The sequence below is a fragment of the Peromyscus leucopus genome, chromosome 19, assembly GCF_004664715.2.
Source record: "Peromyscus leucopus breed LL Stock chromosome 19, UCI_PerLeu_2.1, whole genome shotgun sequence".
In the NCBI taxonomy this organism is placed as follows: domain Eukaryota; kingdom Metazoa; phylum Chordata; class Mammalia; order Rodentia; family Cricetidae; genus Peromyscus; species Peromyscus leucopus.
In genome coordinates this window covers 73,875,193-73,900,907 of record NC_051079.1, presented here as the reverse complement: position 1 = coordinate 73,900,907, position 25,715 = coordinate 73,875,193, and the positions used below count along the sequence as shown (strand labels likewise).

The window sequence follows — 25,715 nt, the reverse complement described above, 5'->3', positions numbered from 1 at the left end:
TGCCGAGTGGGCGTGTATGCCGTGATCCTGTCCACAGGTTCTCATAGTGGAGCTGGAGAAGGTGAGGTGAGGCTCGCGGGGTGAGGAGTAATGAGTGACTCCAGTAATGAGTGACTCAAATGCAAGCCTTTGGTTCCTGGATATTCAGGACTGCAAGTCTTGAATGGTGGGGTAAAGAGAGTACACTGAGCCCGTTTAGACTAGATGACTAGATGTAGCCAAGGAGGCGAGAGAATTAGAGAGAGAATTAGAGCAAACAGGCAAGAAGAGAAAGAAAAAAGAGAAGGAAAACGGTAGGGGGGAGAGGAGGGAGACAGAGAAGGGAGGGGAGGAGAGAGGGAAGCGGGGAGGGGAGGAGAGGAATGGAAAGGAAGGAGGGAGGGAGGGAGGGAGGGAGAGAGAGAGAGAGGGAGAGAGAGAGAGAGAGAGAGAGAGAGAGAGAGAGAGAGAGAGAGAGAGAGAGAGAGAGAGAGAGAGAGAGAGAGAATCTGAATTGGAGGAGCGAACACTGTTCCTCCTAAAGGAAACCAATTTCTCTTGAAGTCAGGCAGGCCTGCGAGAGGAGCTATGAGCTTGGAAAAGGAAAAGCAGTGCTCATGGATGCTGCTGAGCCGGTGAGTCTCACACTTAGTTGCAGGTGGACCCTTGGAATGTCCTATGGGAAGTTCTGTGACCCTCACGTTATTCTTGTGCCAGTAGGGGGGTGAGGTGGGAATGGGGGGTGGGGTGGGGAAAACAGATTAGAGGCAGTGGAAGCCAGGAAGTCCCCCAACTGTGAAGGAAAAGAGATGTTCAAACAGTGATGAGCATGACAAAGAATGACTGTGAAATCAGCTTAGAGGGAGAAGAGTCGCCTTTAAGCCGAGGGTGGCCTTCTTGACAAAGGGCTGATTGCTTGAGATGAAAGTTGGGTATGGGAATTCTGAAGAGGAGATGGCTGTCTTTAGACAGATCCACAATGCGCTGTGTTTATAAAATGACAAAATTCTTCAAAGAAACTGTGGCAAACATTTGAAGTAGTTTTACAGAAGATTTTACTGCATTTTCAACTGCTGATTGAATACAGGAAAGAAGTTCTATTTGCATACTAAACTCCCTCCAAGTACAGTACCCTCCTCTTTCCTATTTGTCCAGTTTGTTTGCCTAGTCAGATAGTCCTTGTCTCAGAAAGTAGGGTGCACTACATGACTACACATCTAATGGTCTGTCACAGTGAATTCAGAGAGGAAGTCCCAGGAAAGGGAGGGGCAGAAGAAGAGAGGGCCAGGGTGCCTAAGAGCTACCCAAGCCTCTGTTGTTAGTCAAGTTCTCATAGTAGCCTGCCTAGTGTTCAGTATCTAGGGTACTTTTGGGCAGGGCCTAAGGCTGATAGTCTTTGCATCAGCTCCACCCTAGGTGCTGAAGGAAAGTCCCTCCACTGGGACTGCAGATGTCCAAGTAATATTCTGCTCTCCTGAGCCTCCCTGACTGCAGGGGTTTCTCTTTCTTTGACCCCATTCTTTTTCCTTCTGCCCTCATACAGGCACGCTCCCACACCTCTCTTGCTTTACAAGCTGGCTTCTCATTCTTAAGAATCCTTGAAGGACCACTCGCTAAGCAATGCTATCTCCCTAATAGGAGCCCAAGAGCGCTTTCTTTTTAAAAAGCTATGGGGAAAAGTTCAGCTTCCCCAAATGAAACCTATGAATAACTAGGGTCAACTTACTTGGTGTGGTTGTTTTGAAAGGAACACCTAATAAACTAGTATATTTTTGAGTTCAGAATGCCACCCTGCCATGATTCTAAAGGACTAGAATTAAAATAGTGACTACTACAGGAAGTAGTGAAAAAAATTAAATCTTTATGGACCCAGTAAGTGTCCTTGGTTGCCTCCCAGCTTGCACCAGCATAACAATAAAGGGGTAAGGAAGAGTCTCAAATCCTAGCTGAAGAGGTGTGTGTCTTCACACCGAAATGCAACCATTTGTCTGCACGAATGTAATTCTTTATATAGAACAGTACCCTCTCCACATGCACATATGAACTTGACCAATAAGGATCCCTTGTTAATCTCCTCTACTTTACCGGAACAACTTCTGGTTTGCCTTTCTCCTGTTAAGAGGGGTGATGTTACAAGAACTAAAATATTGTTTATTTTTACTCATTAACTTATCAGTATTCAAACAATATAGTTATATTTGTTCCCATTGCTATGATAAAATACCTGACAAATTAATGTAAGGAAATGTGTATTTGGTCATACAGGGCAAGACTGAAGTCCACCACAGCAGGGACAGCATGGTGGCTTGAGAGATGACTACTGGAACTCAGCTTGCTGGCTCCTTTCCCCCTTTACTCAGTTCAGAAACCAGCACTCAGAGCAGTGCCCCTCCCATTCAGGGTGAGTCTCTCCTAGAAGGGATTCATTTTGGTCTACTGTATAAAAGGACACAGACCATCTTAGTGGGGAAGTCGTAGTGGCAGGAGTGTGAGGTGGCTAGTCACTTTGGAAGCACAGGACACCGACCAGGATGAAGGTTGATTCCCAGATCACCCCACTCCCTTTTACTCAGCCCCAAAACCAACCAATGGCATGTTACCATTCATATTCACAGGGTAGCTTCTTCTCAGTGAAATCTCTTTGGAAACCTCTAAGAGACATATGCAGAAGTAAAATATCCACTTAAGGTTCTAAGAATATGGTTAGGTCAATAACATACTTGGTGTACAAGTATGAGAATCTGAGTGTGGATCCCTAACACCCATCTAACAAAGGCAGATTTAGTAGTTTCACCTTGTGGCTTCCTCAGCACTGGGGTTTGAACAGGGGCTTGCTGACCCCCAAGTCTAGTCAATCAGTGAGTTGCATACTCAGTGAATCCCTCCATGGGTTCTGCATCACTCCTACCTTCAGGTTCCTGCCCTGTTTGAGTCCCTGTCCTGACTTCCTTTAATGACAAACAATGATGTGGAATCATAAACCAAATGAAGGCTCTCCTCCCCAAGTTGCTTTGGTCATGATGTTTCATCACAGCGATAGTAACCCTAAGGAAGACAAATTGCTAATTTAAAAAAAAAATAAGATTGGGGTTTGGCAAGGTGGTTCTTCCAGTAAAGATGCTTACTGCATAAGCCTAGACACCTGAGTTCAGTCCCGGAAACCTGCATAAAGGTAGAAGTAGAGAACTGGCTTCACAAAATTGTCCTTCTTGGCCTCCACATTTGTGCAATGGCATGAATTATAGAACACACACACACACTAAACTGAGTATGTAAGTCACATCATTTCGGCATGTGGTACTAGACTGTAATCCCAGTTACTTGCGGCCTGTCTAAACTACATACTTAGTTCAAGATTATCCTGAGCAACTTAGTAAGATGCTATCTCAAAAACAAAAATAATAAGAATTGTGCATGCAGTTCAGTGGTAGAGCAATTACCTTGTATACATGGGTCTCGGATATCAGTCTAAAGTATTGGAAAACCATCAAATAAAAACACAAATTAAAAACATGTAACCACGGCTGAGTGCAGGGGCATGAGAAGTGAGAGTAGATTAACCAAAATTAAGGATGTATGAAAGCCAACTAATTTGTAAGCTAATTATATACATATACATATACGTACACACACACACACACACACACACACACACACATAAAACAGTGTTGCTCCTGGGAGTTGTTAGTTATTAAATAGAAATCTCAGCTCCAGACATGGGTTATCAGGCTATGAGTTGTTAATAAGAAAGCCTCAAGAAATACCCAAAATTATATAGGTTATTGCCATTGTTCTTTGTTATCCATCACAAGTAGTTGTAAAGATTCAATTGTGAAGATACCACTCACTTTGATTGCAGGGCACAGGAAAATAAGCCTTGAAATGACTGGGAAAATCTACCTGCTGGTTAGTTTCCCAGAGCTAGAAGGTGCTGTGCGGCTAGTGAGGAGAAAAGACATCACTAGTCTCATTAAGCACTAAATCCTTCTTGTTCTAACACTGCACACACACTGGTGCAGCAGCGGTAAGACTGTACATGGAGTTAACCAGCTGCTGTGGGAATGTGTGGTATCTCCGTTTAGGGACTTTGTAGCGTCACATCACAGGCTTTCTCCACTGCTGCTTCAGGAGGAAAACACACATTTCCAACAGTTATTTTAAAATAAATTTGAAAAATATTTGGAAATAATAGATATTTTGGAAGTATGGTTTTTGTTTTGTTTTGTTTTGTTTTGTTTTGTTTTGTTTTGTTTTGTGTTTTCGAGACAGGGTTACTCTGTGTCGTTTTGGTGTCTGTTCTGAATCTCACTCTGTAGACCAGGCTGGCCTTGAACTCACAGAGATCCGCCTGGCTCTGCCTCCTGAGTGCTGGGATTAAAGGCCTGTGCCACCACTGCCTGGGCATTTTGGAAGTATGTTAAGCTGAAGATAAGTCTACATATTTTGTCAAAATGTAATTAATGACTCAAAACATTACTTAAAACTGATAAATCAGATATATGAATATTATTTCAAGGCTTGAGATATATTTTATTAATAATTGAAAGAAGTAAATCTATGATATCACAAATTTATTGACCATGGCCCCACAGAACACATTGTTTGTTATGTGACTAAGGAAAATACTAAAAGTTCAAAATTATTTGTATAAAATAACCTTGTCTTATAAAGTGGAATGGGCCTCACATAGTCAAGAAATGCATTTTGATTGGGAAAAATGTTTGGGCTCATGAAATAAATTATGTATTTATTGATTTTTCTTAAATAATAAAATAATTCACCTTTTAGTGACTCTTCGTCTTAATTAGGGTTTCTATTATTGCGATATCACACCATGACCAAAAAACAAGTTGGGGAAGAAAGAGTTTATCTGGCTTACACTTCAGAATTGCTATTCATCACTGAAGGAAGTCAGGACAGGAACTCAAACAGGGCAGGGTCCTGAAGGCAGGAGCTGATGCAGAGGCCATGGAGGGGTGATGCTTACTGGCTTGCTTCACATGGCTTGTTCAGCCTACCTTCTTAATATAGAACCCAGGACCACTAGCCCAGAGATAACACCACCCACCATGGGCTGGGCCTTCCCCCACTAATCACTATTGAGAAAATGCCTTACAGCTGGATCTCAAGGAGGCATTTCCTCAGCTGAGGCTCCTTCCTCTCTGATGACTCCAGCTTGTGTCAAGGTGATAAACAAAAGTAGCCAGTACACTAGGTTATACAGTAGTTTCATCTTTTGAGAAATCTCCACACTGATGTTTAAGAATAAGTGTCCCAAGACATATTCATTAATGTTTTCAATATAAAAAGTAGAAAGAAGAGGTAGAAAACTTCTTAATCCCTAGTTTTAAGATAACCAAATTACAAAATGATGCAATTGCTTAAGTAGCAGATCCATGTAACATTAATACCTACTACTTATGGTTATTATAATCTTCAAAAACCATGAACACTATGATGGTGTTTCAACTATATTTTAATTTAAAATAGAAACATAGTTTTCTAATTGGTTTACAGTTATTTTATCAATATATTTCTCTGGAACATAAAAGGTGATTTGTATTTATCATCATGGTACCTAGAATCCTGAATCCTATTAGAATAGTAAAGTAATGTCTCTCCAATGGAATGAGAAGAAAGAGCAGGCGACAGGAACTGACAGCAGTCACATTACAAGGAGGATACTGAAAGTCACTTTTACTAAGCCCTGGGAGGAAGTATGGCTTTGTCAGATAGGGAGGGGTAAGAGAACCCAAATTTTATATATGCATATCATACAGATTTGAATATTTTACTCTGTAAAGATATTTTATATTTTATGGTTTTGGAGTACATGGGTAGGTTATGTGATTTTGTGTGTGTGTGACAGGAATTGATTATTCACATCTAATTATCAGAAATGAGCTTAAGTCTGAAGTAAAACCTAAGAGAACTAAGTTAAGTGATGTTAATTTATAACTGGAAAGCATAGCAACCTTCTGATCCAAAGGTTACATAAGCTTCTGCTTTTGAGTCATGCCTTTTATTAGTCTAATTCTGGACAACTTTTGCTTCCTTCCTAAGTCCCCCTGTAGGGAATGGAGGGAGGAGAGGTAACAATGCTGTAAGAACACTGAATGTACAATCATGAGGCTTTGAGTTCAGAATCCATGCAGAAAAACCAAGTGTGGCCTCGTGTCCTTGTAAACCCAAGACTGTGGGTGGCAGACATGTCTGTTAATCTCTAAGTTTGGGTGGCCACCAACCTAGTTCCATGCGTTGTGAGAGACCATAGAAAAAGGCAGTGAATGATAGATCAAGAAACCTCATTTCCTTGTCTGGTCTGTATAGACACATGTGCGCTCACCATACACACACACAGAGAGAATTCCATTGAACTCTTTCCTAAGGACCAACAACTTAACTTAATTTGAAGGAATGTTTGACAAGGGATCCTCAATTACACTCAGCCATATAGAAAATGTCTGCACTATTTACCACTTCATTTGTACAAACAGCTTTACGTATATATAACCATTTTATTTTATTTTATTTTTTAATTTAATTTGTCATGCTGGAATTCCAAGCCAAGGTATGATGCATACTAGGAAAGTGACTGAATCTACAGATCTGCACCTTTATCAACACTTTTTTTTTTTAAAACAGGGTCTGTTATGTAGTTCAAGATGTCTTTGAACTCATAATCCTCCTGCTTTAACCTCTGGAGTGCTGAAATCATGATACTGCACTGTACAGTCAACCTCTATCAATGCTTTCATGATGCACATTTCTGACATTTAGGACACTAGACACAGCTACAGGAATTAGAGTGTATTCACCTGGATTCTGCATGCATTTCAATTACAAGCCCGATCCATCCCATCTGAATAATTTTTTTTTAAGATGAGGAAAATGAAGTAAGAACAAGTGTAACGATTTCTGTGTCCCTTTGTTTTAGCTTAGCTGATGTAATCCCAGATCTTCTAACTGGCTGACAACAAAATTCAGGTTTTGGATGCTCTCTCTCTTGATTCCAAAGAAAGGAAAACATGTTCTGTACTTTTTTACTTGCTTGCTATTTGCTGGAGTATCACCTCAGACACGCTGGATTAATCAGTATCAGTGAGGGTTAATAGAAAAGCAATAGGAGTCACTGAAGAGAGCAGTTCAGGGAGCAGGTATTTCTTGCTAAAATGGTGATCTTGTGTTATTGAACCTTCTTCCTGGAAACACACAATAAGATGCATCATAAAGAGGGAGCGGGTAACATATATTTATGAACTATAGACTCACCACTCACATCATAGCAACTTGAACCATTGGAAATATCAGCCCTTTAATATGAGTTTTACATTGTTTAAATGTGATGTAGGAAATTATGAAGAATGGAATCAATAATATTTTTTTCTTAAACTTCAGGTCTGCTGAAATTTAATCATTAATAGTAATTATTGAGGCTTTCTTAGCCTATGTGATATCATCTGTAAATCATCAACAATGAATCACAGAACTATATGATTACACAGTAAGTACTAAATATAGTGACTAACCTATATAAATAAATATTGCTATTTTCATTGACACAGTGGTCAGTTTTTTTTTTTTTTTTTTTTTTTTTGGCTTGGCATATGAAAGCAAATGCAAATGCAAGTAGACCTAGGTAGTTGGAAGATTTCTATACCTGTAGCTACATACCTGAACTTATTATTCTATCACTGTCCATATCAGTACTTACATTTATCTATGTATCTGTATTATCCATATCATCCAGCCATGGTCATTATGTCCAACATTTAGTAAGAGAGAACCTCAACTAAGAAAATTGTTTCTATAAGGTTGTCCTGTAGGCAAGCTTGTGGGGGCATTTTCTTGATTAATGATGGGTGATGTCACTCCTGGGCTGGTGGTCCTGAGTTGTATAAGAAAAAAGTCAACTAGCAATGGGAACAAGCCAGTGAGCAGCATCCCTCCATTGTCTCTGATTCAGTTCCTGCCTCCAGATTCCTGTCTTTTACGTTCCTGCTCTGACTTGTCTGGATGATATAATGGACTGTGACAAGAAATTGAAGCCTTTCTCTTCCTCCCTCCCTCCTTCCCTCCTTTCTCTTCCTTCCTTCGTACCTTCCTTCCTTCTCCTTCCTCTTCTGCCCTTGCCCCTCTTCTTCTCCTTCCTCCCCTTCTCCCTCCTTCTCTTTCTTTCTTCCTGTCTTTCTTTTTCTTTCTTTCCTGTATTTACATTGCTCTAGTTTGGTAAACACTCACCTTTTCCTTTAATATAACTTGTCTCTGTCCATCAAGGTACTTCATATCATATTTAAGAATATTTTATTAGAGTTATGTGGGTGTGCCTGTTCACCAACCACGTGTAGGTTCATAAGTTTGTGAGCACTGTGACTCTAGAGGCAAACTCTGGGTGTCATTTCTAAGATGCTGTCCATTTTCCTGGATTCAGGATCTTTCATTGCCTGATACATGCCAAGTAGGCAGGATGGCTGGCCAGTAAGGTCCATGGATATTCTTGTCTCCATTTCCCCAGCACTTATCACTGTCCCTGGTGCACTCTGTCTCTCTCTGTTTCTTTGTCTCTGTCTTGTCTGTCTCTCTCATGTGTGTGTGTGTGTGTGTGTGTGTGTGTGTGTGTGTGTGTCCAAGGTTGATGCCGGGCATCTCTTCCCTCTTTTTTATCCTTATTTACTTTAGTTACTTTTCAGGTTTTTAAAACTTATTTTTTGCCGGGCGGTGGTGGCACGCGCCTTTAATCCCAGCACTTGGGAGGCAGAGGCAGGCGGATCTCTGTGAGTTTGAGGCCAGCCTGTTCTACAAATCGAGTTCCAGGAAAGGCACAAAGCTACACAGAGAAACCCTATCTCAAAAGAAAAACAAAAAAACAAAAAAAAAAAAACCTTTTTAAATTAAAATATAATTACACCATTTCCCTTCTTCCCTTTTCTCCCACCAACTCCTTTCATGTAACTCCTCTCTTGCTTTCTTTAAAATTTATAGTCTATTTTTCTTTTCTTTTTTATACACACACAGAGAGAGGCACACATAGACATTACTAGGTAAATAAATATAACTTGCTCAGGTACCATGTAATTTAGAGCTAGTCCTCAGGGAGCTTTCATGTCAGATACAGCTCCGACCATGCAGGTCCTGTGTCCAAAGTAGATGATGTCTACAGATAGAGAGACTTCCCTTAAACCTCTGGGAAGAACCAGAGATGACAGCAATAGCCTTGAGAGTCTTTTGACCAACAAATGAAAGCAGAGATTCTCATGGATAGTGTTGGGGTTTCTGTTAGACAGTCTCTAGGCCTTGCCAATCTGGATGAGAAAATTTTGTTTAAACTCTATCTGTATACTTGGACTTATTATATCAGTTTTATGTAGATAAATGCAGATAATATGATTCCTCTTGATGTTCTCAGATATCCTCACTGTTTATTTTACCCTCTTCCCTATTTTTCTTTAATTATTATTTCCCTTCTACTACCTGATTAACTCTCCATTTCCTCATTCAAATTACATGTATCTATCTCCCTCTCTCCTGCCTACCCCTTTGGTAATCTTTGATTTTCCAGTTTTCTGGAGTTACGCCAGGTTGGATATTCACATCTGAAGATTTGGTGATAGGAACTCCTGATGAAAGAACATTTGGTGTTTATCTTTCTAGGTCTGGTCTACTTCGCTCAGTATAATCTTTTTTCTTTCCATTCCTTTACCTACAAATCTCACAATTTTATTTTTCTTTACAGATTAATAATATTTCATAGTGTACATGTACCACTTTTTCATTATTCACTAATCAATCAAAGGACTTTAAATTTGTTTCCATTTCCTAGATATTGTGAACAGAGTAACAATGATCATGATTAAGAAATTATCTATGGAGTGGGATATTGGGTCCTTTGAACATATTACCAGAAGTAGTATATCTGGGTTATTTGGGGGATTTAGTTTTAGCTTTCAGGACATACTTTACCACTGATGACCAGAATAATTGGATCATTTTGGAACCCCACCAAGAGTAATAAATGTTCCCTGTTCCTCATCCTGCCCAGTAGTTCAGTTTTTCTTGTCATTTGATTTTTGATCTTGACTGGGATAAGAGGAAATCTCAAAATTATTTTGATTTGTATTTCCCTGCTTGCTTGGGATGATGGACATGTTTTGAAATTTTTCTTAGCCATTTCAGTTTCTTTATTTGAGAACTCTGTGTACAGTGACAGATATGGATCTATTTGCAGTCTTCTACACGTTGACATCCAGTTATGCCAGCACTAGTTGTTGAAGATGCTTTCTTTTTTTCCGTTGTACAGTTTTGGCTTCTTTGTTGAAAATCATATGTCCATAAGTGTGAGAATTAATGTCAGCTCAGTTCCACTGGTCCACATGTTGGTTTTTATGCCAGTACCAAGCTGTTTTTATTACTGTAGCTCTATATCAGAGTTTGAAGTCAGGGATTGTGATGCCTCCAAAGGTTGTTTTATTGTACAGGATTATTTTGGCTATCCTGGGTTTTTTGTTTTTCCATATGAAGTTGAGTATTGTTCTTTCTAGGTTTGTGAAGAATTGTGCTGGGATTTTGATGGGGATTGCATTGAATCTGTAGATTGCTTTTGCTAAGATTGCCATTTTTACTATGTTAACTCTGCCTATCCATGAGCATGGGAGATCTTTCCATTTTCTGACATCTTCAATTTCTTTCTTCAGGGACTTAAAGTTCTTGTCATATAGGTCCTTCACTTGCTTAGTTAGAGTTATCCCAAGGTATTTTATATCATTTGTGGCTAGTGTAAAGGGTGATGTATCTCTGATTTCTCTCTCAGCCCGTTTTGCATTTGTATATAGGAAGGCTGTCTGAGTTTTTTGGTAGAATTTTTGGAGTTAGGTCCAAGGCCATTTTTTCTTTTTTTAAATTTTGGAATGGGTTGTTTTTGTTCTGTTTGTTTGCTCTTTTGAATCAGGCTTGTTTGTTTTTTTTTGGGGGGGGGGAGGTTGTTTTTGTTTTCAGTTTTTTTTGAGGGGTAGTTTTTTGTTACTTTTTTAGTATTTATGTAGTCTAGATATTATTCTTTGTGGTGGTTTAAAAGAAAATGGCCTTCAGAGAGAGTGACACTATTAGGAGATGTGGCCTTATTAGAGTAGATGTGGTCTTGTTGGAGGAACTGTGTCACTGTGGAGGTGGACTTTGAGGTCTCATATATGTTCAAGCCACACCCAGTGTTTCAATTCACTTTCTGTTGCCTTTGGGTCAAGATGTAAGGACTCAGCTCCAGCACCATGTCTGCCTGCATGCTGCTTTTCTTCCCACCGTGATGATAATGGATTAAACCTCTGAGCTGTAAGTGAGTCAACCCAATTAAATTTTTCCATTATAAGAGTTGCCTGGGTCATGATGTCTCTTTACTACAATAGAAACCCTAACCATGGTTTCCTTTGAAGGAATATGGACCTTAGAATTGTAGATTAGAAAAGCAGTTAAACATTTTAAGTGCTGCATCCTAGTAGGAGCATGGAAGACAGTGGTGCTGAGTATGATTTGAACTGGGGATAAGGGGGCTGGCTCAAGAGATTTCAGAGAATAATTTTAATATGTAGCTTAGAGATTGTTCTTGTGATATTTTGGTTAAGAATGTGGCAGCTTTTTGCCCTTGTCTGAAGATGCTGCTTGAGACTAAAGGGAAGAGATTTGGATTAATTCTGTTGGCAGAGGAAATCTCAAAAGAACTTAGCATAGATTCTGTCCTGTAGTTATTAGTGGTAATTATAATGAAGTTCTAAAATGAAAAGTAGCAAGAAAATATAAAATTTGAGGAGAAAAGGAGCACCAGGAAGTGGAATGGAGCTAAATCCTATGTTCAAGGAGATAAACAGATTAAGAAATAGAATAACTAACGTGAGTCATGACCCCAGGGCAAGATCCATCCAGCTGACTTTTTAACTTGTGGAAAGGAATTAAAGAAAAGCTTAGAGCTGGGTGTGGTGGTGCGTGTCCTTAATCCCAGAAATTCAGTGCCAGAGGTTGTTAGGTCTCTGAGTTTGAGACCAGAGCCTGGTCTAGAGATCTAGTTTCAGAACAACCAAGCTTAGACTGTGAAGGAAATTATTGAAAACAGAAAGTTGGTAAAGATATGATTGAACAAGGGAGCCATGTCCCAGCCATAGAAAGTAGCAGACCTTGGCAGCTTTGCCACCTGTTCCTGGCTTTAGAGTTAAGAATGGAAGAATGGGTTATGAAATCTAACTTTGCAACAAGAAAAGCTGCTGAGGCCAGGAATGTGTCAGTGGTGTCCCTGAACGGAGGTCTAGAGAGGCCATTGTATGAAGATATGAAGTTGAAGCCTGGATTACCTTGATGATCCCAAGATGTTGGAGATTACAGAGCCCTGGAATACCTACCAAGGTAAGCACCAACAGGGAGTGGAAACAGCCCATGAAAGAGAAGTATGCTGTAGTCAACAAAGCTGAAAGGAGTTGGAGATCTGAAGAGTGTTTTGATATCAGACATGGAGATGCAGTTTGGAGTTTTGGTTTGTTTAGTTTATTGATTTCTTGGTTTAGTTTTATTGATTTGGCTGAATCTAGAACTCTATCCATTTCTTTTAGAGTTTCCAACTTAATGGAATACATTTTGAAAGTGTTACCTTGCACTATTCTGAAATTTCTTGGTGTCTGTTGTAATGTTTCTCTGTTCAGTTCAGATTCTATTAATTTGAGTCCTGTCTTTCTTACTTTTGGTTTGTTGGGACAAGTGATGATTGATCTTCTTTATCTTCTGTAAGAACTAGCTCTTAGATTCACTGATTTTTTCCCCAAGTTTCTTTGTTTCTATTTTATTAGCTTTGGCTCTGTTTTTATTATTATTATTATTATTATTATTATTATTATTATTATTATTTATTGGGTATGGATTTAGTTTGTTCTTATTTTTCCAAATTTTTGAATTGAATCATTAAATCATTTATTTGTGCTCTTTCTGATTTTTTTTTAATGTAGTCAGTTAGAACTATAAATTTCCCTTGTAGAATTGCCTTCAATGTGTCACAGAGATTATGTTGCGTGTGTTGTGTTTGCATTTCCATTTAATTCCAGTTTGTTTTTTTTTTACTTCTTTCTTGATTTCTTCTTTGACCCATTCATTATTCAGTAATTAGTCTGTGTACTTACTAGAGATTTCCTTGCTGTTGACTTTAAGTTTTATTGCATTACAGCCATCTAGGACATACAGAGTTATTTCAGTTTTTTTGGAATTTGTTAAGATTTGGTTTGTGTCCTGGGATGTAGTCTATTTCAGAATAATGCCCTGATGCTATTGATTAAATTGTATATCCTCTTTTGTTTGGGTAGATAACTGCTAAGCTCATTTGATATATGAAGCAATTTAATTCTGTTTTTTCCCCTTGTTTATTTTATGTTCAGATGATCTATTGATGAAAGTGCTTGCTTCTCAGTCCTCTTAGGTTGGGACACTTTTGATGGTCCTTTCACTCTAAGGCTGTGTCCATCTAAGTCACCATAGTTGGGTTTTTAAGTGGGTTCTGGGGATCCAACTGGGACAGAAATGCTTCTCAGGATAGCACTTTACCCACTAAGGCATCTGTACAGACTTTATTAGTTTTTAAAATTAGTGTACAAAGCAATCATAGCATTTTCAGAATAAATTCTTCTTCTTGATCCTCTTTATTCCCTAAACCCTCTTCTCTCTTTGTCTGATCCTGGGGGGTCCCTTTCTTTCACTTTTATAGTTTCTCCCCTTTGGGCTACCATATTCTATTAACTTCCTAAGATTGGTGTGGTGATATTGTGTTCCCCAATATATTGTGTATCATTCTAATAAACTTATCTGGGGTCAGAGAACAGAACAGGCACTAGATATAAAGGCCAGATAATGGTGGCACTCACACCTTTAATCCTAGCATTCTGAAGGCAGAGATCTGTCTGGATCTCTGTGAGTTCAAGGCCATACTGGAAACAGCCGGACATGGTGACAAGAGCCTTTAATCCCAGGAAATGATGGCAGGAAGCAGAAAGGTATCTAAGGTGTGAGGACCAGGAACTAGAACCTGGATAAGCTTTTAGGCTTTGGAGCAGCAGTTCAGCTGAGACCCATTTGGATGAGGATACAGAGGCTTCCAGTTTGAAGAAAAAAAGATCATCTGCAGAATTGGAGAGGTGAGGTGGCTGTGGTTTGTTCTGCTTCTCTGATCTCCCAGCATTCACCTCAATACCTGGCTCCAGGTTTGTTTTTATTAATAAGACCTTTTAAGATTCATGTTACAGATCTGTCCTCTCTCTCTCTCTCTCTCCCTCTCAATCAAAGTCCAAGGTCTCCTTTCTGATTTCAGGACCTATACTGGGATTAAAATTTAAGATCTCCTTTTTAGAGTAAATGTGGTATTTGTCTTCCTCAATATGGCTTACTTGAGTTAACATAATCATTTCCACTTTTATCCATTTCTCTTTAATATATATATAGGTCTCGGCAGAAATTTTCTAGAAAGGATTGTACTAGCATAAGAAATAACTCCAATAATTAGTAAATGGAAATGCATGAAGAACCTTTTGCGTGGCAGAGGAAACAACCACCAGGGTGACAAGACAGATTCCAGAACGGGAGAACATTCTTGGTAACTTTATATTACGGATTTTGTACCTAGACTATATAAAGAACGGAAATAATTAAATACCTTTATTCCCCCCAACACAACCTCCTAATGTGTAAATGAACTGATCAACTGAATAAGCAGTTCTCAAATGAAAAGACACAAATGCCAAAAAATATTGGAAAATTTTTCCATAGTCTTAGCTGTCAGGGAAATGGAAAGTCAAACTACTTTAAGGCTCTATCTCAGTCCAGTAAGAATAATTTTTATCGAAAACACAATTAACAAATGCTAGTGAGGATATGGGAAAAGGATAAGATCACACACCGATTTAGAGAGTGTAACCTGGTGTAGCTACTACAGAAATCACTGGAAGTTGGCCCAGAAAACTAAAGAGGAGGCAATTTTGGCATTGCCTTTTCAACCCCCAAAGTGTCACCTCAAGGTCCCTGGGGCCTCCCGTTCTAGCTCAGTCCCCAGACCAATGCCTCCTGCTCTGCAAAGCTGTTTTCCATAGCGGTGTTCTACTGTGCAGCGAGTGCTGCCAGCTGCGGGAAAGTCTTGGTATGCCCATGTGCCTAATGTCTTGGATCTCTGTGTTCTCTGTCCTCTATAACCCCTAACCCTCCCTACAATGATTCTCACCCTTCAGTGTGATACAGTTGGCATGGTTTCTCCACACACAATAGCTGAAGATTCTTTACAGATTTTGTAGTTGTTTCTGATGCAGAAGTAACAGGAAATAGCAGCTCTGAGGCCAGAGGAAACATACACTGAGAGCAGGGTTCGCGTCAGTTATGTTATATTCGACTGATAACATGGTGCACAGACTCACTTAGCTTCAAGAGGATTAAAAAGAAAATACTCTACCTGCACATGGTCACATCATACAGCAGCAATTAAGATTTATGATATTATGGTGGCCTTATAATGGAATCCACTGACTCACTGGCACCCTGGACTAGAAGCATGAGGTGAGTGGGATGCTAAGTGTTATGTGACAGAATAGCAGGATGCTGTGACAGTATAAAACCATAGAGACAGTCTGTGACTATTCAGTCCAGGGACAGCAGAGCAGGGCTATAGATCTACAGGCAGAGTACACAGAAGTCAATCAGGGAACAGCTGAGTGTACAGAGCTCAATGCATAATGCACAAGAATCCATCACCCTCTGGTGCACTATGTACAGTCCCTTGACTGAGGGATGTTTACAAAGGAGGAAAGACGCCCTTCAGCAGAACAGTAATTTGGACAGGGATACGACACCCGAAGTACAGGGAATGACTAAATGAAGAAAGCAGTGTGTCTCTTCCAAGGCACATTCCAAACCATCATCCCCTAAACTCAAGTGCAGAAGACGCTTATACTTGGAATTAAATATTCTGGAGTTTATTTTTCTACCTCATTAAATTTGAGCTTAGTCATGTGATGTACTTTGACCAATGAGACTTTGGCAAGAGTGATATAGAGAGAAACTTGGCAAGTACTTGCAAATCTGGGCTTTATTTCTACTGGTGAGAAGTTTTCCATTGCTAGTGGAGAAATGTATTGTAACTTATTAAATATGATAACTACTAGGGACAGAGAATGGCCATGACAGCAGAAAATGCCCTAGACAGAGTAGTAAGCCTCCTAGCCAATTGCTGCCAGTGTTTTCAGTGAGATAACCTTAGGCATCTAGAGATAGATGAGCTATTGAAGGAACTCCTTCAGGTACAGCTGACTAAAGAATTATCCAGATGAGCCCAGCTCAGTTGCTTAATTACATAATCAAGAAAATTGAATATTACAATAAGACATTAATTTTTAGAATTTTTTATTTTTATTTTACAGCAATAGTTTAATGATACAAGTGGAAAGAAACGTATAAGCAGCAAGTGTAACAATGATGGCTATTGAAATGAATGTTTAAAAAATCAATAGGTAGATTGGAATGAGTGAATCTGAACTATTTTTCTGTAATATCATCAGGGAAGAGCACATTGATAGGTATAGAGGTAAATACTAAAGGTTGTGCATGGGTCTCAGATTGAAAGATGGGTAAAATAATAACAAACAGGAAATTTATATTTTAAGTAAGTGATATTATTTAAAAAGACATAAGAACAGAAACCAAAAGACATACAGAGGATAAATATTGTAAGGTAAAATACATATCAGAAACTACACTAATAACATTAAGTAAAATAAGGAAAAAATAATTTTAAAAGACTATGACAACAAGAAAAGGAAATAAATTACAATTTCAGGAAGGATAGTGGTCAAATTTTGGATCTGTTTTTGACAAGCAATACTAGGTACAAAGAATCTGTAGAGATAAGACATTAGAATTCTGAAGAATAAACCTCAGAAACCAAAACTGTATATGTATATAAGCTTTCACTTAAAATCAAAAAAGGAAAGCATCTTTGTAGATGTAACGGTTTTATTAAATAAGAAACACAGAACCAAATGCAGAATTAAAAGCCGAAGAGGTCAGAGCAGTAGCTGAGAACTGAGACTAAAAATGCCTTCTTACACCTCGCTGCCACTGCCGTTCTTCCCCTGAGAAAAAAGAGACCCACTTCCTGTGTGTCTGTCTTTTTATTGACTTTCTGTTCTGCCTTCTCATTGGTTGTAAACCCAACCACATGACCTCCTCATCACTGCCTGTCCATACAGACCTCAAAGTCTTCTATGGTTGGTATAGAGATTAAAGGCATGTGTCTCCATGCTGGCTGTATCCTTGAACACACAGAGATCTGTCTGTCATGTGATGGGGATTAAGGGCGTGTGCTACCACTGCCAGACTTCTGCTATGGCTTGCTATTAGCTCTGACCCCCAAGCAACTTTATTTATTAACATACAAATAAAATCACATTTCAGCACAAATAAAATATAACCATATTTCCCCCTTTCTATTTTAATAAAAAGAAAAAAGGAAAAAGCTATAACTAATATAAGAAAAACTATATACAAAAAATACAATAACTATATACAATATATACAAGCAATAAATATCTAAACAATGTCTAGTCCATTTGCATTTGACAAATTCAGAGAAAATAATTCCATTATCTATCCCAGTTTGATAAGTCCAAAATGTACCTGATTCACTTTCTATCCTAACTTACATTACTAAAAATCGCATTTCAGCACATATAAAATATCACCATACATCTTAGTTAAGATTTCTACTTCTGTGATAAAATAGAACCTTAAACAACTTGGGGAAGAAAGGATTTCTTTCACCTTACAGTTCTCAGGTCACAATCCTCCACCAAGGGAAGTCAGGGCAGGGAACCTGGAGGCAGGAACTGAAGGAGAGCCCATGAAGAATTGCTGCTTACTAGCTTGTTCTCCATGGCATGCTCAGCTGGCTTTCATACACACCACTTGCCCAGAGGTGGGCACCATTCACAATTGGCTAGAATATCTCACACCAGTCTCAAAAAAAAAAAACAAAAGAACAACAACAACAAACAAACAAACAAAACAAAACAAACAAACAAAAAACCACAACAAAAATAAATTAAAATGTACTGTACACTTACTTGCCTATGGGCCAATCTGGTGGGGGAATTTTCTTAGTTGAGATTCTTCTTCCCAAATCACTCCAGCTTGTGTCAAGTTGACATAAAACTAGCCAGCCATAACAGAAAAGAAGTTACTCTACTCTTCTTTTAGTATACCCAATCAAGAAAATACTCACATGATGCATTGCAGCAAGACAAATGACTTCTGGATAGTTTTCTAACACATAACCAAAGGCTAGTAAAGATCCAAGGAGAATGTATATTTCCATGGTTACACAAACATATCATTCATATATATATATATACATTTGTTTATGTATGTATATATATATATATATGACAGATACATTAAAACTTATATATGTGCATTGTATAGGTTAAGATTGAAAGAATAGAGAATCACCCAAAGTTCTTTGGTAATGTTGGGGCATATATCTTTAGCCTATAAGTCTAGAGTCTCTGGCATACTTTTCAATGAAACGAAATTTGGACTCTTCTGCTCAGTAGCAAAGCTCATCAGTCACTTTCTTCTGTGTCCTGCATGCAGAATGTCTGACAGTTTCTTCTGCAAAGCAGGAACTTGAAGGACCATCCTGCCTTGTTTTGACAAAGTTCAGTGGTCACTTTCCTATGGTGATATTTTATTTGTACTGAAATGTGATTTTTTTTGTATGTTAATAAATAAAGTTGCCTGGGGGTCAGAGCTAACAGCAAGCCATAGCAGAAGCTGGGTAGTGGTAGCACACACCTTTAATCCCAGCTCTTGGGAGGCAGAGCTAGGCGAATCTCTGTGTGTTCAAGGATACAGCCAGCATGGAGACACATGCCTTTAATCTCAATATCAACCATAGAAGACCTGGAGGTCTGTACAGACAGGCAGTGACGAGGCTGTCATGTGGTTGGGTTTATAACCAATGAGAAGGCAGAACAGAAAGTCTATATAAAGACAAACACACAGGAAGTAGGTCTCTTGGCTGAAGAGGACAACTGCAGCAGTGAAGGGTAAGGCTCTTAGCTCTGACCTCTTGGACTTTCATCTCTGCATTGGCTCTGTGTTTCTTATTTAATAAGACAGTTACTTCTACACTCTCTTATGAGTCCTGCATGTTCAGTCTATACACCATACTGTCAGGCAGTCAAGGCAAGAGTAGTTTCTTGCCCAAATGACTAACTTTTGCCACAAATAAAGCAAACTTCATATGGAGTTTATTTAGTGCCCTTCATTTTCTCTGAAGTAGAGTGGTACTGCCAGGAGCAGACATGTCTCAATGTCCAGGAAAATCTAAGTTCTTAAAACATTTTAAATGCCATGTTCTGTAGGTCTTTGAATTGAAATTTATCTTTGTTTACCAAAAACTTAACTAACATGACTATAAGTTTGATTATCATAGATAACTATTAATCTGTATTTCTTAATGATATATTACAATTTTAAATGAGTTGCATAAACATAATACCTTAAACAAGAGTAGAAATATACATCATTATATGAAAATTAACCTTAAATTTATATTAATAAAACAAAATCCATACGAATGTAAAGTATTTTGAGATTAATGGTCTTTTTGGATTAAAGTAGATTTAATTTCCTTTTTTTCATCATTTCTATATTACATAGTTTAGCATTACAATGTATGTTCCCATAACCAGTGTAGACCAGAACTACCTGTCCATTCTTTTTTATCACCATGGGGACATATGATGCCCTCCCACAAGAGAAGACATCTATTCCACTGTTTGAAGAAGCGTAGACATTGTAGCCCAATGTTGGTGAGGTTCTAAGGCTGCAGGTACATTGCTCAGAGTGGTATGTGTACACTGAATATATCTATAAGTACAAAGAAGTGGAAATGAAGCTCTTGCTCACACCTCATCTTACCAACATAAATGAAGGCATGATTAATGATAAATGAAATAGAGGGAAAATTAAGAAAATTAAGGATTTTAAAGTTATTATTATTATTATTATTATTATCATTTATTTAGTGTATGTGTAATATCTCACTCCACGGCATGTGTATGAAATGAGAAGAAAACATCCAGGAGTCAGTCCTCTCCTTCTATCATCTGAGGCAATATCATGTCATTTCTGCTGTTCTGAGTGCTCCAACTGGGCTGGCGCACCAGTGTCCAGGTGACTCTCCTGTCCATGTGTCTTGTCTCACCACAATAGTGAGTGCATCTCACCACAGATGCACATGACAGTATCAGCTTTTTCACATGTGTTCCTTGGGTCAAACTCAGATCATAAGCCTTGCATAGAAGGTGCATTTACCCATACAATCATCTCACATGCCCACTGAGGATTTTTTTTATGGAAAGTTTTATCATTAGTCATGTGACATTTTAGTTTTCTTAAATAAAGTGTTATAAATAAAATTTATTTATGAAAGAAGAAAAGCTATAGAAGTGATTTCATTGAAGGCAGTAGAACCTTAGCATGAAAATCAGATGTCCTGAACTCAAGTATCAAATTTTGCCACATTTTCCTCTGGGGCCTCACTATCCCAGTGTGAAGTGGCATTATCAACTACCAGTAACTATAAACCTTTCCTCTGAGAATTGTCTCAAGCTGCTGGGCCCTTTTAAACTAGGCTCACCACAGGGAGGGATGCAAGCAACTTCCCTCAGTGACTGCAGAGAGCTGGCCTCCCTTAGCATTCATGCAGTGCAATTAGGCCATACATGCTGTAGCCTGTCCTGCAGCTTCTCAGCAGGCCTTATTTCACACAGCAATGACTTGCTTGGTAAAACTTACATGACTATCTTTCTCTCCTGGAGTCAGTGTCTAATATACTCCCAATATCTTCGGGGAGAACACCCCAAGGACTGAGATTATTGGCACTGATGTTATACTATTAGGTTTCTGTTTTTCTGAAGAAAGGTAAACAAAATATTCTATACCTATAGTGTCCCTGGGCAGCTGACCACAGAGACCAAATCCTGGACACTGATTGCTCACTGCCTATAGGTTACAAACCGGCTCTCTGTGGGCATTCTCAAAGCACAGAAGACTCAAACTGGCCATAACTTCACAAATGCTAAGGATGTTGCCAGCAGAACATTTAGATAGAAAATAGAATTAAATGTCTTAGTTTGAGCCATATCTCATATTTCTGTATCAAAGTCAGACTCTGAAGCGGAAAAAGTCAGACACTGAAGCCTATGATAAGCCTCAAAAGTGTCTGTCGTGGTCTCAGAACTGTATGATTCGTTGTCTTAAGGCCAGGGCCATCAAGGGTGAAGTGACTTGGCCTTCTGTGGTATTTGACCCCACTTCCCTTAACTGCTTCTAAATGAAAGTCCAGGTTACAATCAGATATCACCGTGATGGAGTAAGTCTTTTCTCTGTCTCAGATAAACACATTATTACTAGAGCCTGCAAGTGGTACTTGAGTGTGCAATGTACCCTCAATACTAGGGTCTTGTAGGCTATTTTCTTCAAGCTGTAAGAAGATATTTCAGTAGACTGTCAGCAGTTTGTCTGCAGCAATGACTTGGGGGGTCCTTGCCAAATCATTCAATTCTGAGTCACAGGAATGCCCCTGATATTCCCTTCTGGGTGTTTCTACTCGTCTCCACAGTCCTGCCAGAGTAGCTTAGGAGCGGGGGATTGCTTCCCCGATTCTGCTAATGTGTCTACGAGTCTCTAGACCTTATCAGGACTTCTGCAGTTAAGATATACTGGGACTAGACCATTAAGCCATTAATCTAGAATCAGTAAAGAGAGGTAAGGAATACATTTTAAATTACAAACTATCCCCTTTATTTCATAAATACACTCCCCATCATTTGAGTACATATTATCATGAACTATGATTCAATGACACACTACTTTAGCAATATATTTCCAACCACATCTCCATTGTTTCACAAAAGTTTCATTTCTAAAAACTGAATGAGGCATTTCTAGTGAAATTTACACACCTACCAGCAAGACTTTTCACATACCTCAGATGAAATCTGAAATTTTTTCTGACTTATTATTAAAGTTAAAGGTGCTGAACATAAAGCTGGCTCCTAAGAATTTAGGAAAAGGGTCCATACCAAGGATATTGCTTGAACAAATCTGTGGTCAAAGCAATTGCTTTACTGAGTATACATCTATTTTTCATTTGAATTGTTTTTAGTATATCTCTAATTATTTTTGTCCATCAAAAAGCAATGCCTTTTTTTTTCAAGACAAGGTTTCTTTGTGTAGCCTTAGCTGTCCTGAAACTTGTTGTGTAGACCAGGTTGGCCTCAAACTCAGAGATCCACCTGCCTCTGCTGAGATTAAAGGTATGCACCACTTTTTTTTTTTTTTTTTTTTTTTTTTTTTTTTTTTTTTTTTTTTGGTTTTTAAGACAGAGTTTCTCCATGTAGTTTTGGTGCCTGTCCTGGATCTCACTCTATAGACCAGGCTGGCCTCGAACTCACAGAGATCTGCCTGGCTCTGCCTCCCAAGTGCTGAGATTAAAGACATGTGCCACCACTGCCCAGCTTCACTACCCTTTTTATGTATCTATTTTCAGGAGGTTTTTGGGGGCAGGGGAACTTTATATGTGTTACTCAGATTCATGTCCTCCCTTACCGTCTCCTAGGTCTACTTCCCTTTTCTCTGCTGTTAACTTGTGTCTTTTCCTTTTAAATCTATCAAGTCCAATTTGTTGCCTGTATATTTTTTAATATGTGGTCATTCACTGGAGTGTGGTTCACTTGCCAGAAGTTACACTCTTAGAGAAAACAGACTCTCCCTCTAAAAGCAGCTAACAGTTGCCAGTGAACTTTGGCTACGGGTCCAGCTTCTCTCTCCATACTGGAACACAGTCCATCTTGGGCTTGCACTCACCCTGTGTATGGTGTCACAACTGCTGTGAATTCAGCTGCCCTGCTGTTTCAAAAGACACGGTTTCCTTATACTCTTTCACACCTTTTCTGCTCCTTCTGCAACAATCCCTGACCTATGGGAGGAGTACATTATATATGCTACAATTAGGGCTAGATAGTCTGAAATGTCTTATTCTCTGCACCTTATTCTCTGCTACCAAGATGCTCTGGGTATCTGTGTTGATGTTTGTTTACTACAAACAAGCTTTTCTGATGTGAGTTGAAAGATGAATTAATCAAATGCCTATAGTGATAAATCATTAAGAATTAGTTTAATACCATGTAGCAGAATCATAGGAGTAGATTCTCCCCCAGGGTCTATGACATGTATAGTCACAGGTTCTTAGCCTGATAATGGTGCTCAGTGTAGGTTTCATCTTGTGGCGCAACATGTAAATATAGTTAAAAAGTGGTTGGGTGTCCCCATGATGCCCATGCCGCCATCACAGTGGTGGGACATGTCTGGCCAGGCCAGTTACTGTTTTAGTTCACAAGGGATGACACCTGAGTAAAAGACTGACTTTTTTTTCCTCCTCTGCTACCCTGGATAACGCTTTGCAGCTTTATCAAAGCTAGCTAGTAAGGAAGAAGTTTCCAAATCTGTACCAATTTGATTTCTCCATATTCTGTGACACAAGTTTATGGTGTGTTCGGCAATAGAGTCTTACTGCCAAGTTCTGAAGGATAGTCAATACCATTGGAGATTGTCTTTCATGTTTGGGGTTCTAAGGAAACTCACATGCCAACAACTCTAAAAGAATTAACCCATTTCTGGCAAAGGGTGCTTATTTGTTATCCTATGATACAGGCATTATTTACCCATTACAGTATAACCCCAATTAAACTTTTTTTCTGTATGTTTGTGTGTGTGTGTGTGTATGGATATATGTACATATATATATATATATATATATATATATATATATATATATATACATATATATACGCATATACATGTATACATACTTGTGTGTGTATTTATTTTAGGAAGCTTCTAGCAGGATAGTCTCTTTTACATTTTTCTTTATAAATTTTAGTTTTTTATTTTCTTCAAGATTCCTTATTGAATAAACAGAGGATAGATTTCCAAGAGAGTAAGGGAAGGTCAGGCCAATTCATAAAGGGCCAGTATTCTGTACTAAAATAACACTATATATACAGCCAATGTGTTTTAACAAGGCCAACTTAACTTGAAATTTTTATCACAGTGAAGATTGCTTTGGAAAAGAACTAATGAAATACTGCCTGAAATTTTGATCCATTAAAAAGAGGAAAAAGTGGAGGTGAGGTGATGTCTGACTTTTTAAGAGTATTTGCTGCTCTAGTGGAAAACCTGAATTTGGTTCCCAGCATCTACATGGTGGCCTACAATCATCAATAACTCCAGTTTCAAGGGATTTCATACCATGTTCATAGGGTTTCTGTGAGCACTGGGTACACATGCAGTGCTCATAAACACTCATACACACAGAATGAAATAAATAAGTCTTAAAATTGGATAAAAGTTTCAACAAAGGAAAAAGGGAAAGGGAGATGATGGTGAAGGAGAAGATAGAGAAATGACAAATACATGAAATACAGATGATTGATGACAGACAGACAGACAGACAGACAGATAAAAGCACTGCTAATGATCACGGGCTGAAATGCAATACTTATTAATTTTTTTTTCTAGAATTCACATCTAAGTGTGTGCCTATCCATCTTGTTGAAGAATTTTCCTTTATAAGAAAACATACAATATTGTAAAGAAAGAATACATTGTTCTTGTTACCCTTAGAAATAAGTTTTTTTCTAATATATTCTTAGTATATATCTTTGAATCATATTCCTTCATTTTAGGCACATGGATTGGAATTCATAACTATACACACATAGATCAAGAGTGCTTAGAAGGAAATTCTACTCTTCTGGAATACTGAATGCAAAATTAAAGTCTGCCACCGCAAGCAGAACTGGAAGAAATGAAATGGAATATGAAGCATGGCCTTTTAAAGCGTTATTAACAGCTAATGTGTGCATTTTGCCTGAAGAATAAAATAATGTCATTGATGTATCTTGAATTCTGATTTATTTTGGTAAGTTACTTTGAAATATATAGGAAAGAGACATTAATAGAGGCACTCAATTCTGTCACCTCTTACCTTTTATTTAATAATGATTTATTCCAAGACCACTATTGTAAGACTACCTAAAATCATAAATTTACCAGCTTCTCTTCAAATTAAGATGTTTAGTATCATTGAGATTAATTTCACTATTTATCACTGTCAGCTAATTTACATGCTGGCATATATATTCTAAGACAGAATTTCTATTTGCTTGATTACTCTCTGGGATATGAATTTATTGGAAAGTTTCTCTGATAATCTCTTTCAAGGAGATTTAAGAGTGTACCAGAGAATGCTAGCATGAAATCTGGGTTGGATGTTCATTTTGTTGAAAGCTTTATATGATAACAAAGCAAGTATGCACACAGACACAGACACACACACACACACACACACACACACACACACACACACACACACACACACAGAGAGAGAGAGAGAGAGAGAGATCTTGCAACTATCAACAGAATAAACACAAAATTTTTGAGATCAAACAAAAATCAATGTGCATTTTCTAACTTGAATCTTGTTGAAATAAAACAAATGGAATGCAATGCATTCTCCATAGAGAACTGGAGAGACCGCTCAGGGTAAGGCTTGCTTTTAGAAATGTTTATGCAAGTGTCACTTTTGAAGATAATGACACCTTACTTTA

The 25,715-nt window shown here is 38.4% G+C and overlaps 1 long non-coding RNA gene across 1 annotated transcript; it reads left to right on the top strand.

The window, feature by feature from the left end:
• Positions 1-448: 448 nt before the first annotated feature.
• Positions 449-25,453, top strand: LOC114696258. The gene is made up of 3 exons (XR_005089553.1): positions 449-614; positions 7,378-7,483; positions 24,792-25,453. It is a non-coding gene; the product is annotated as an uncharacterized LOC114696258 (long non-coding RNA).
• The last annotated feature ends 262 nt before the right edge of the window (positions 25,454-25,715 follow it).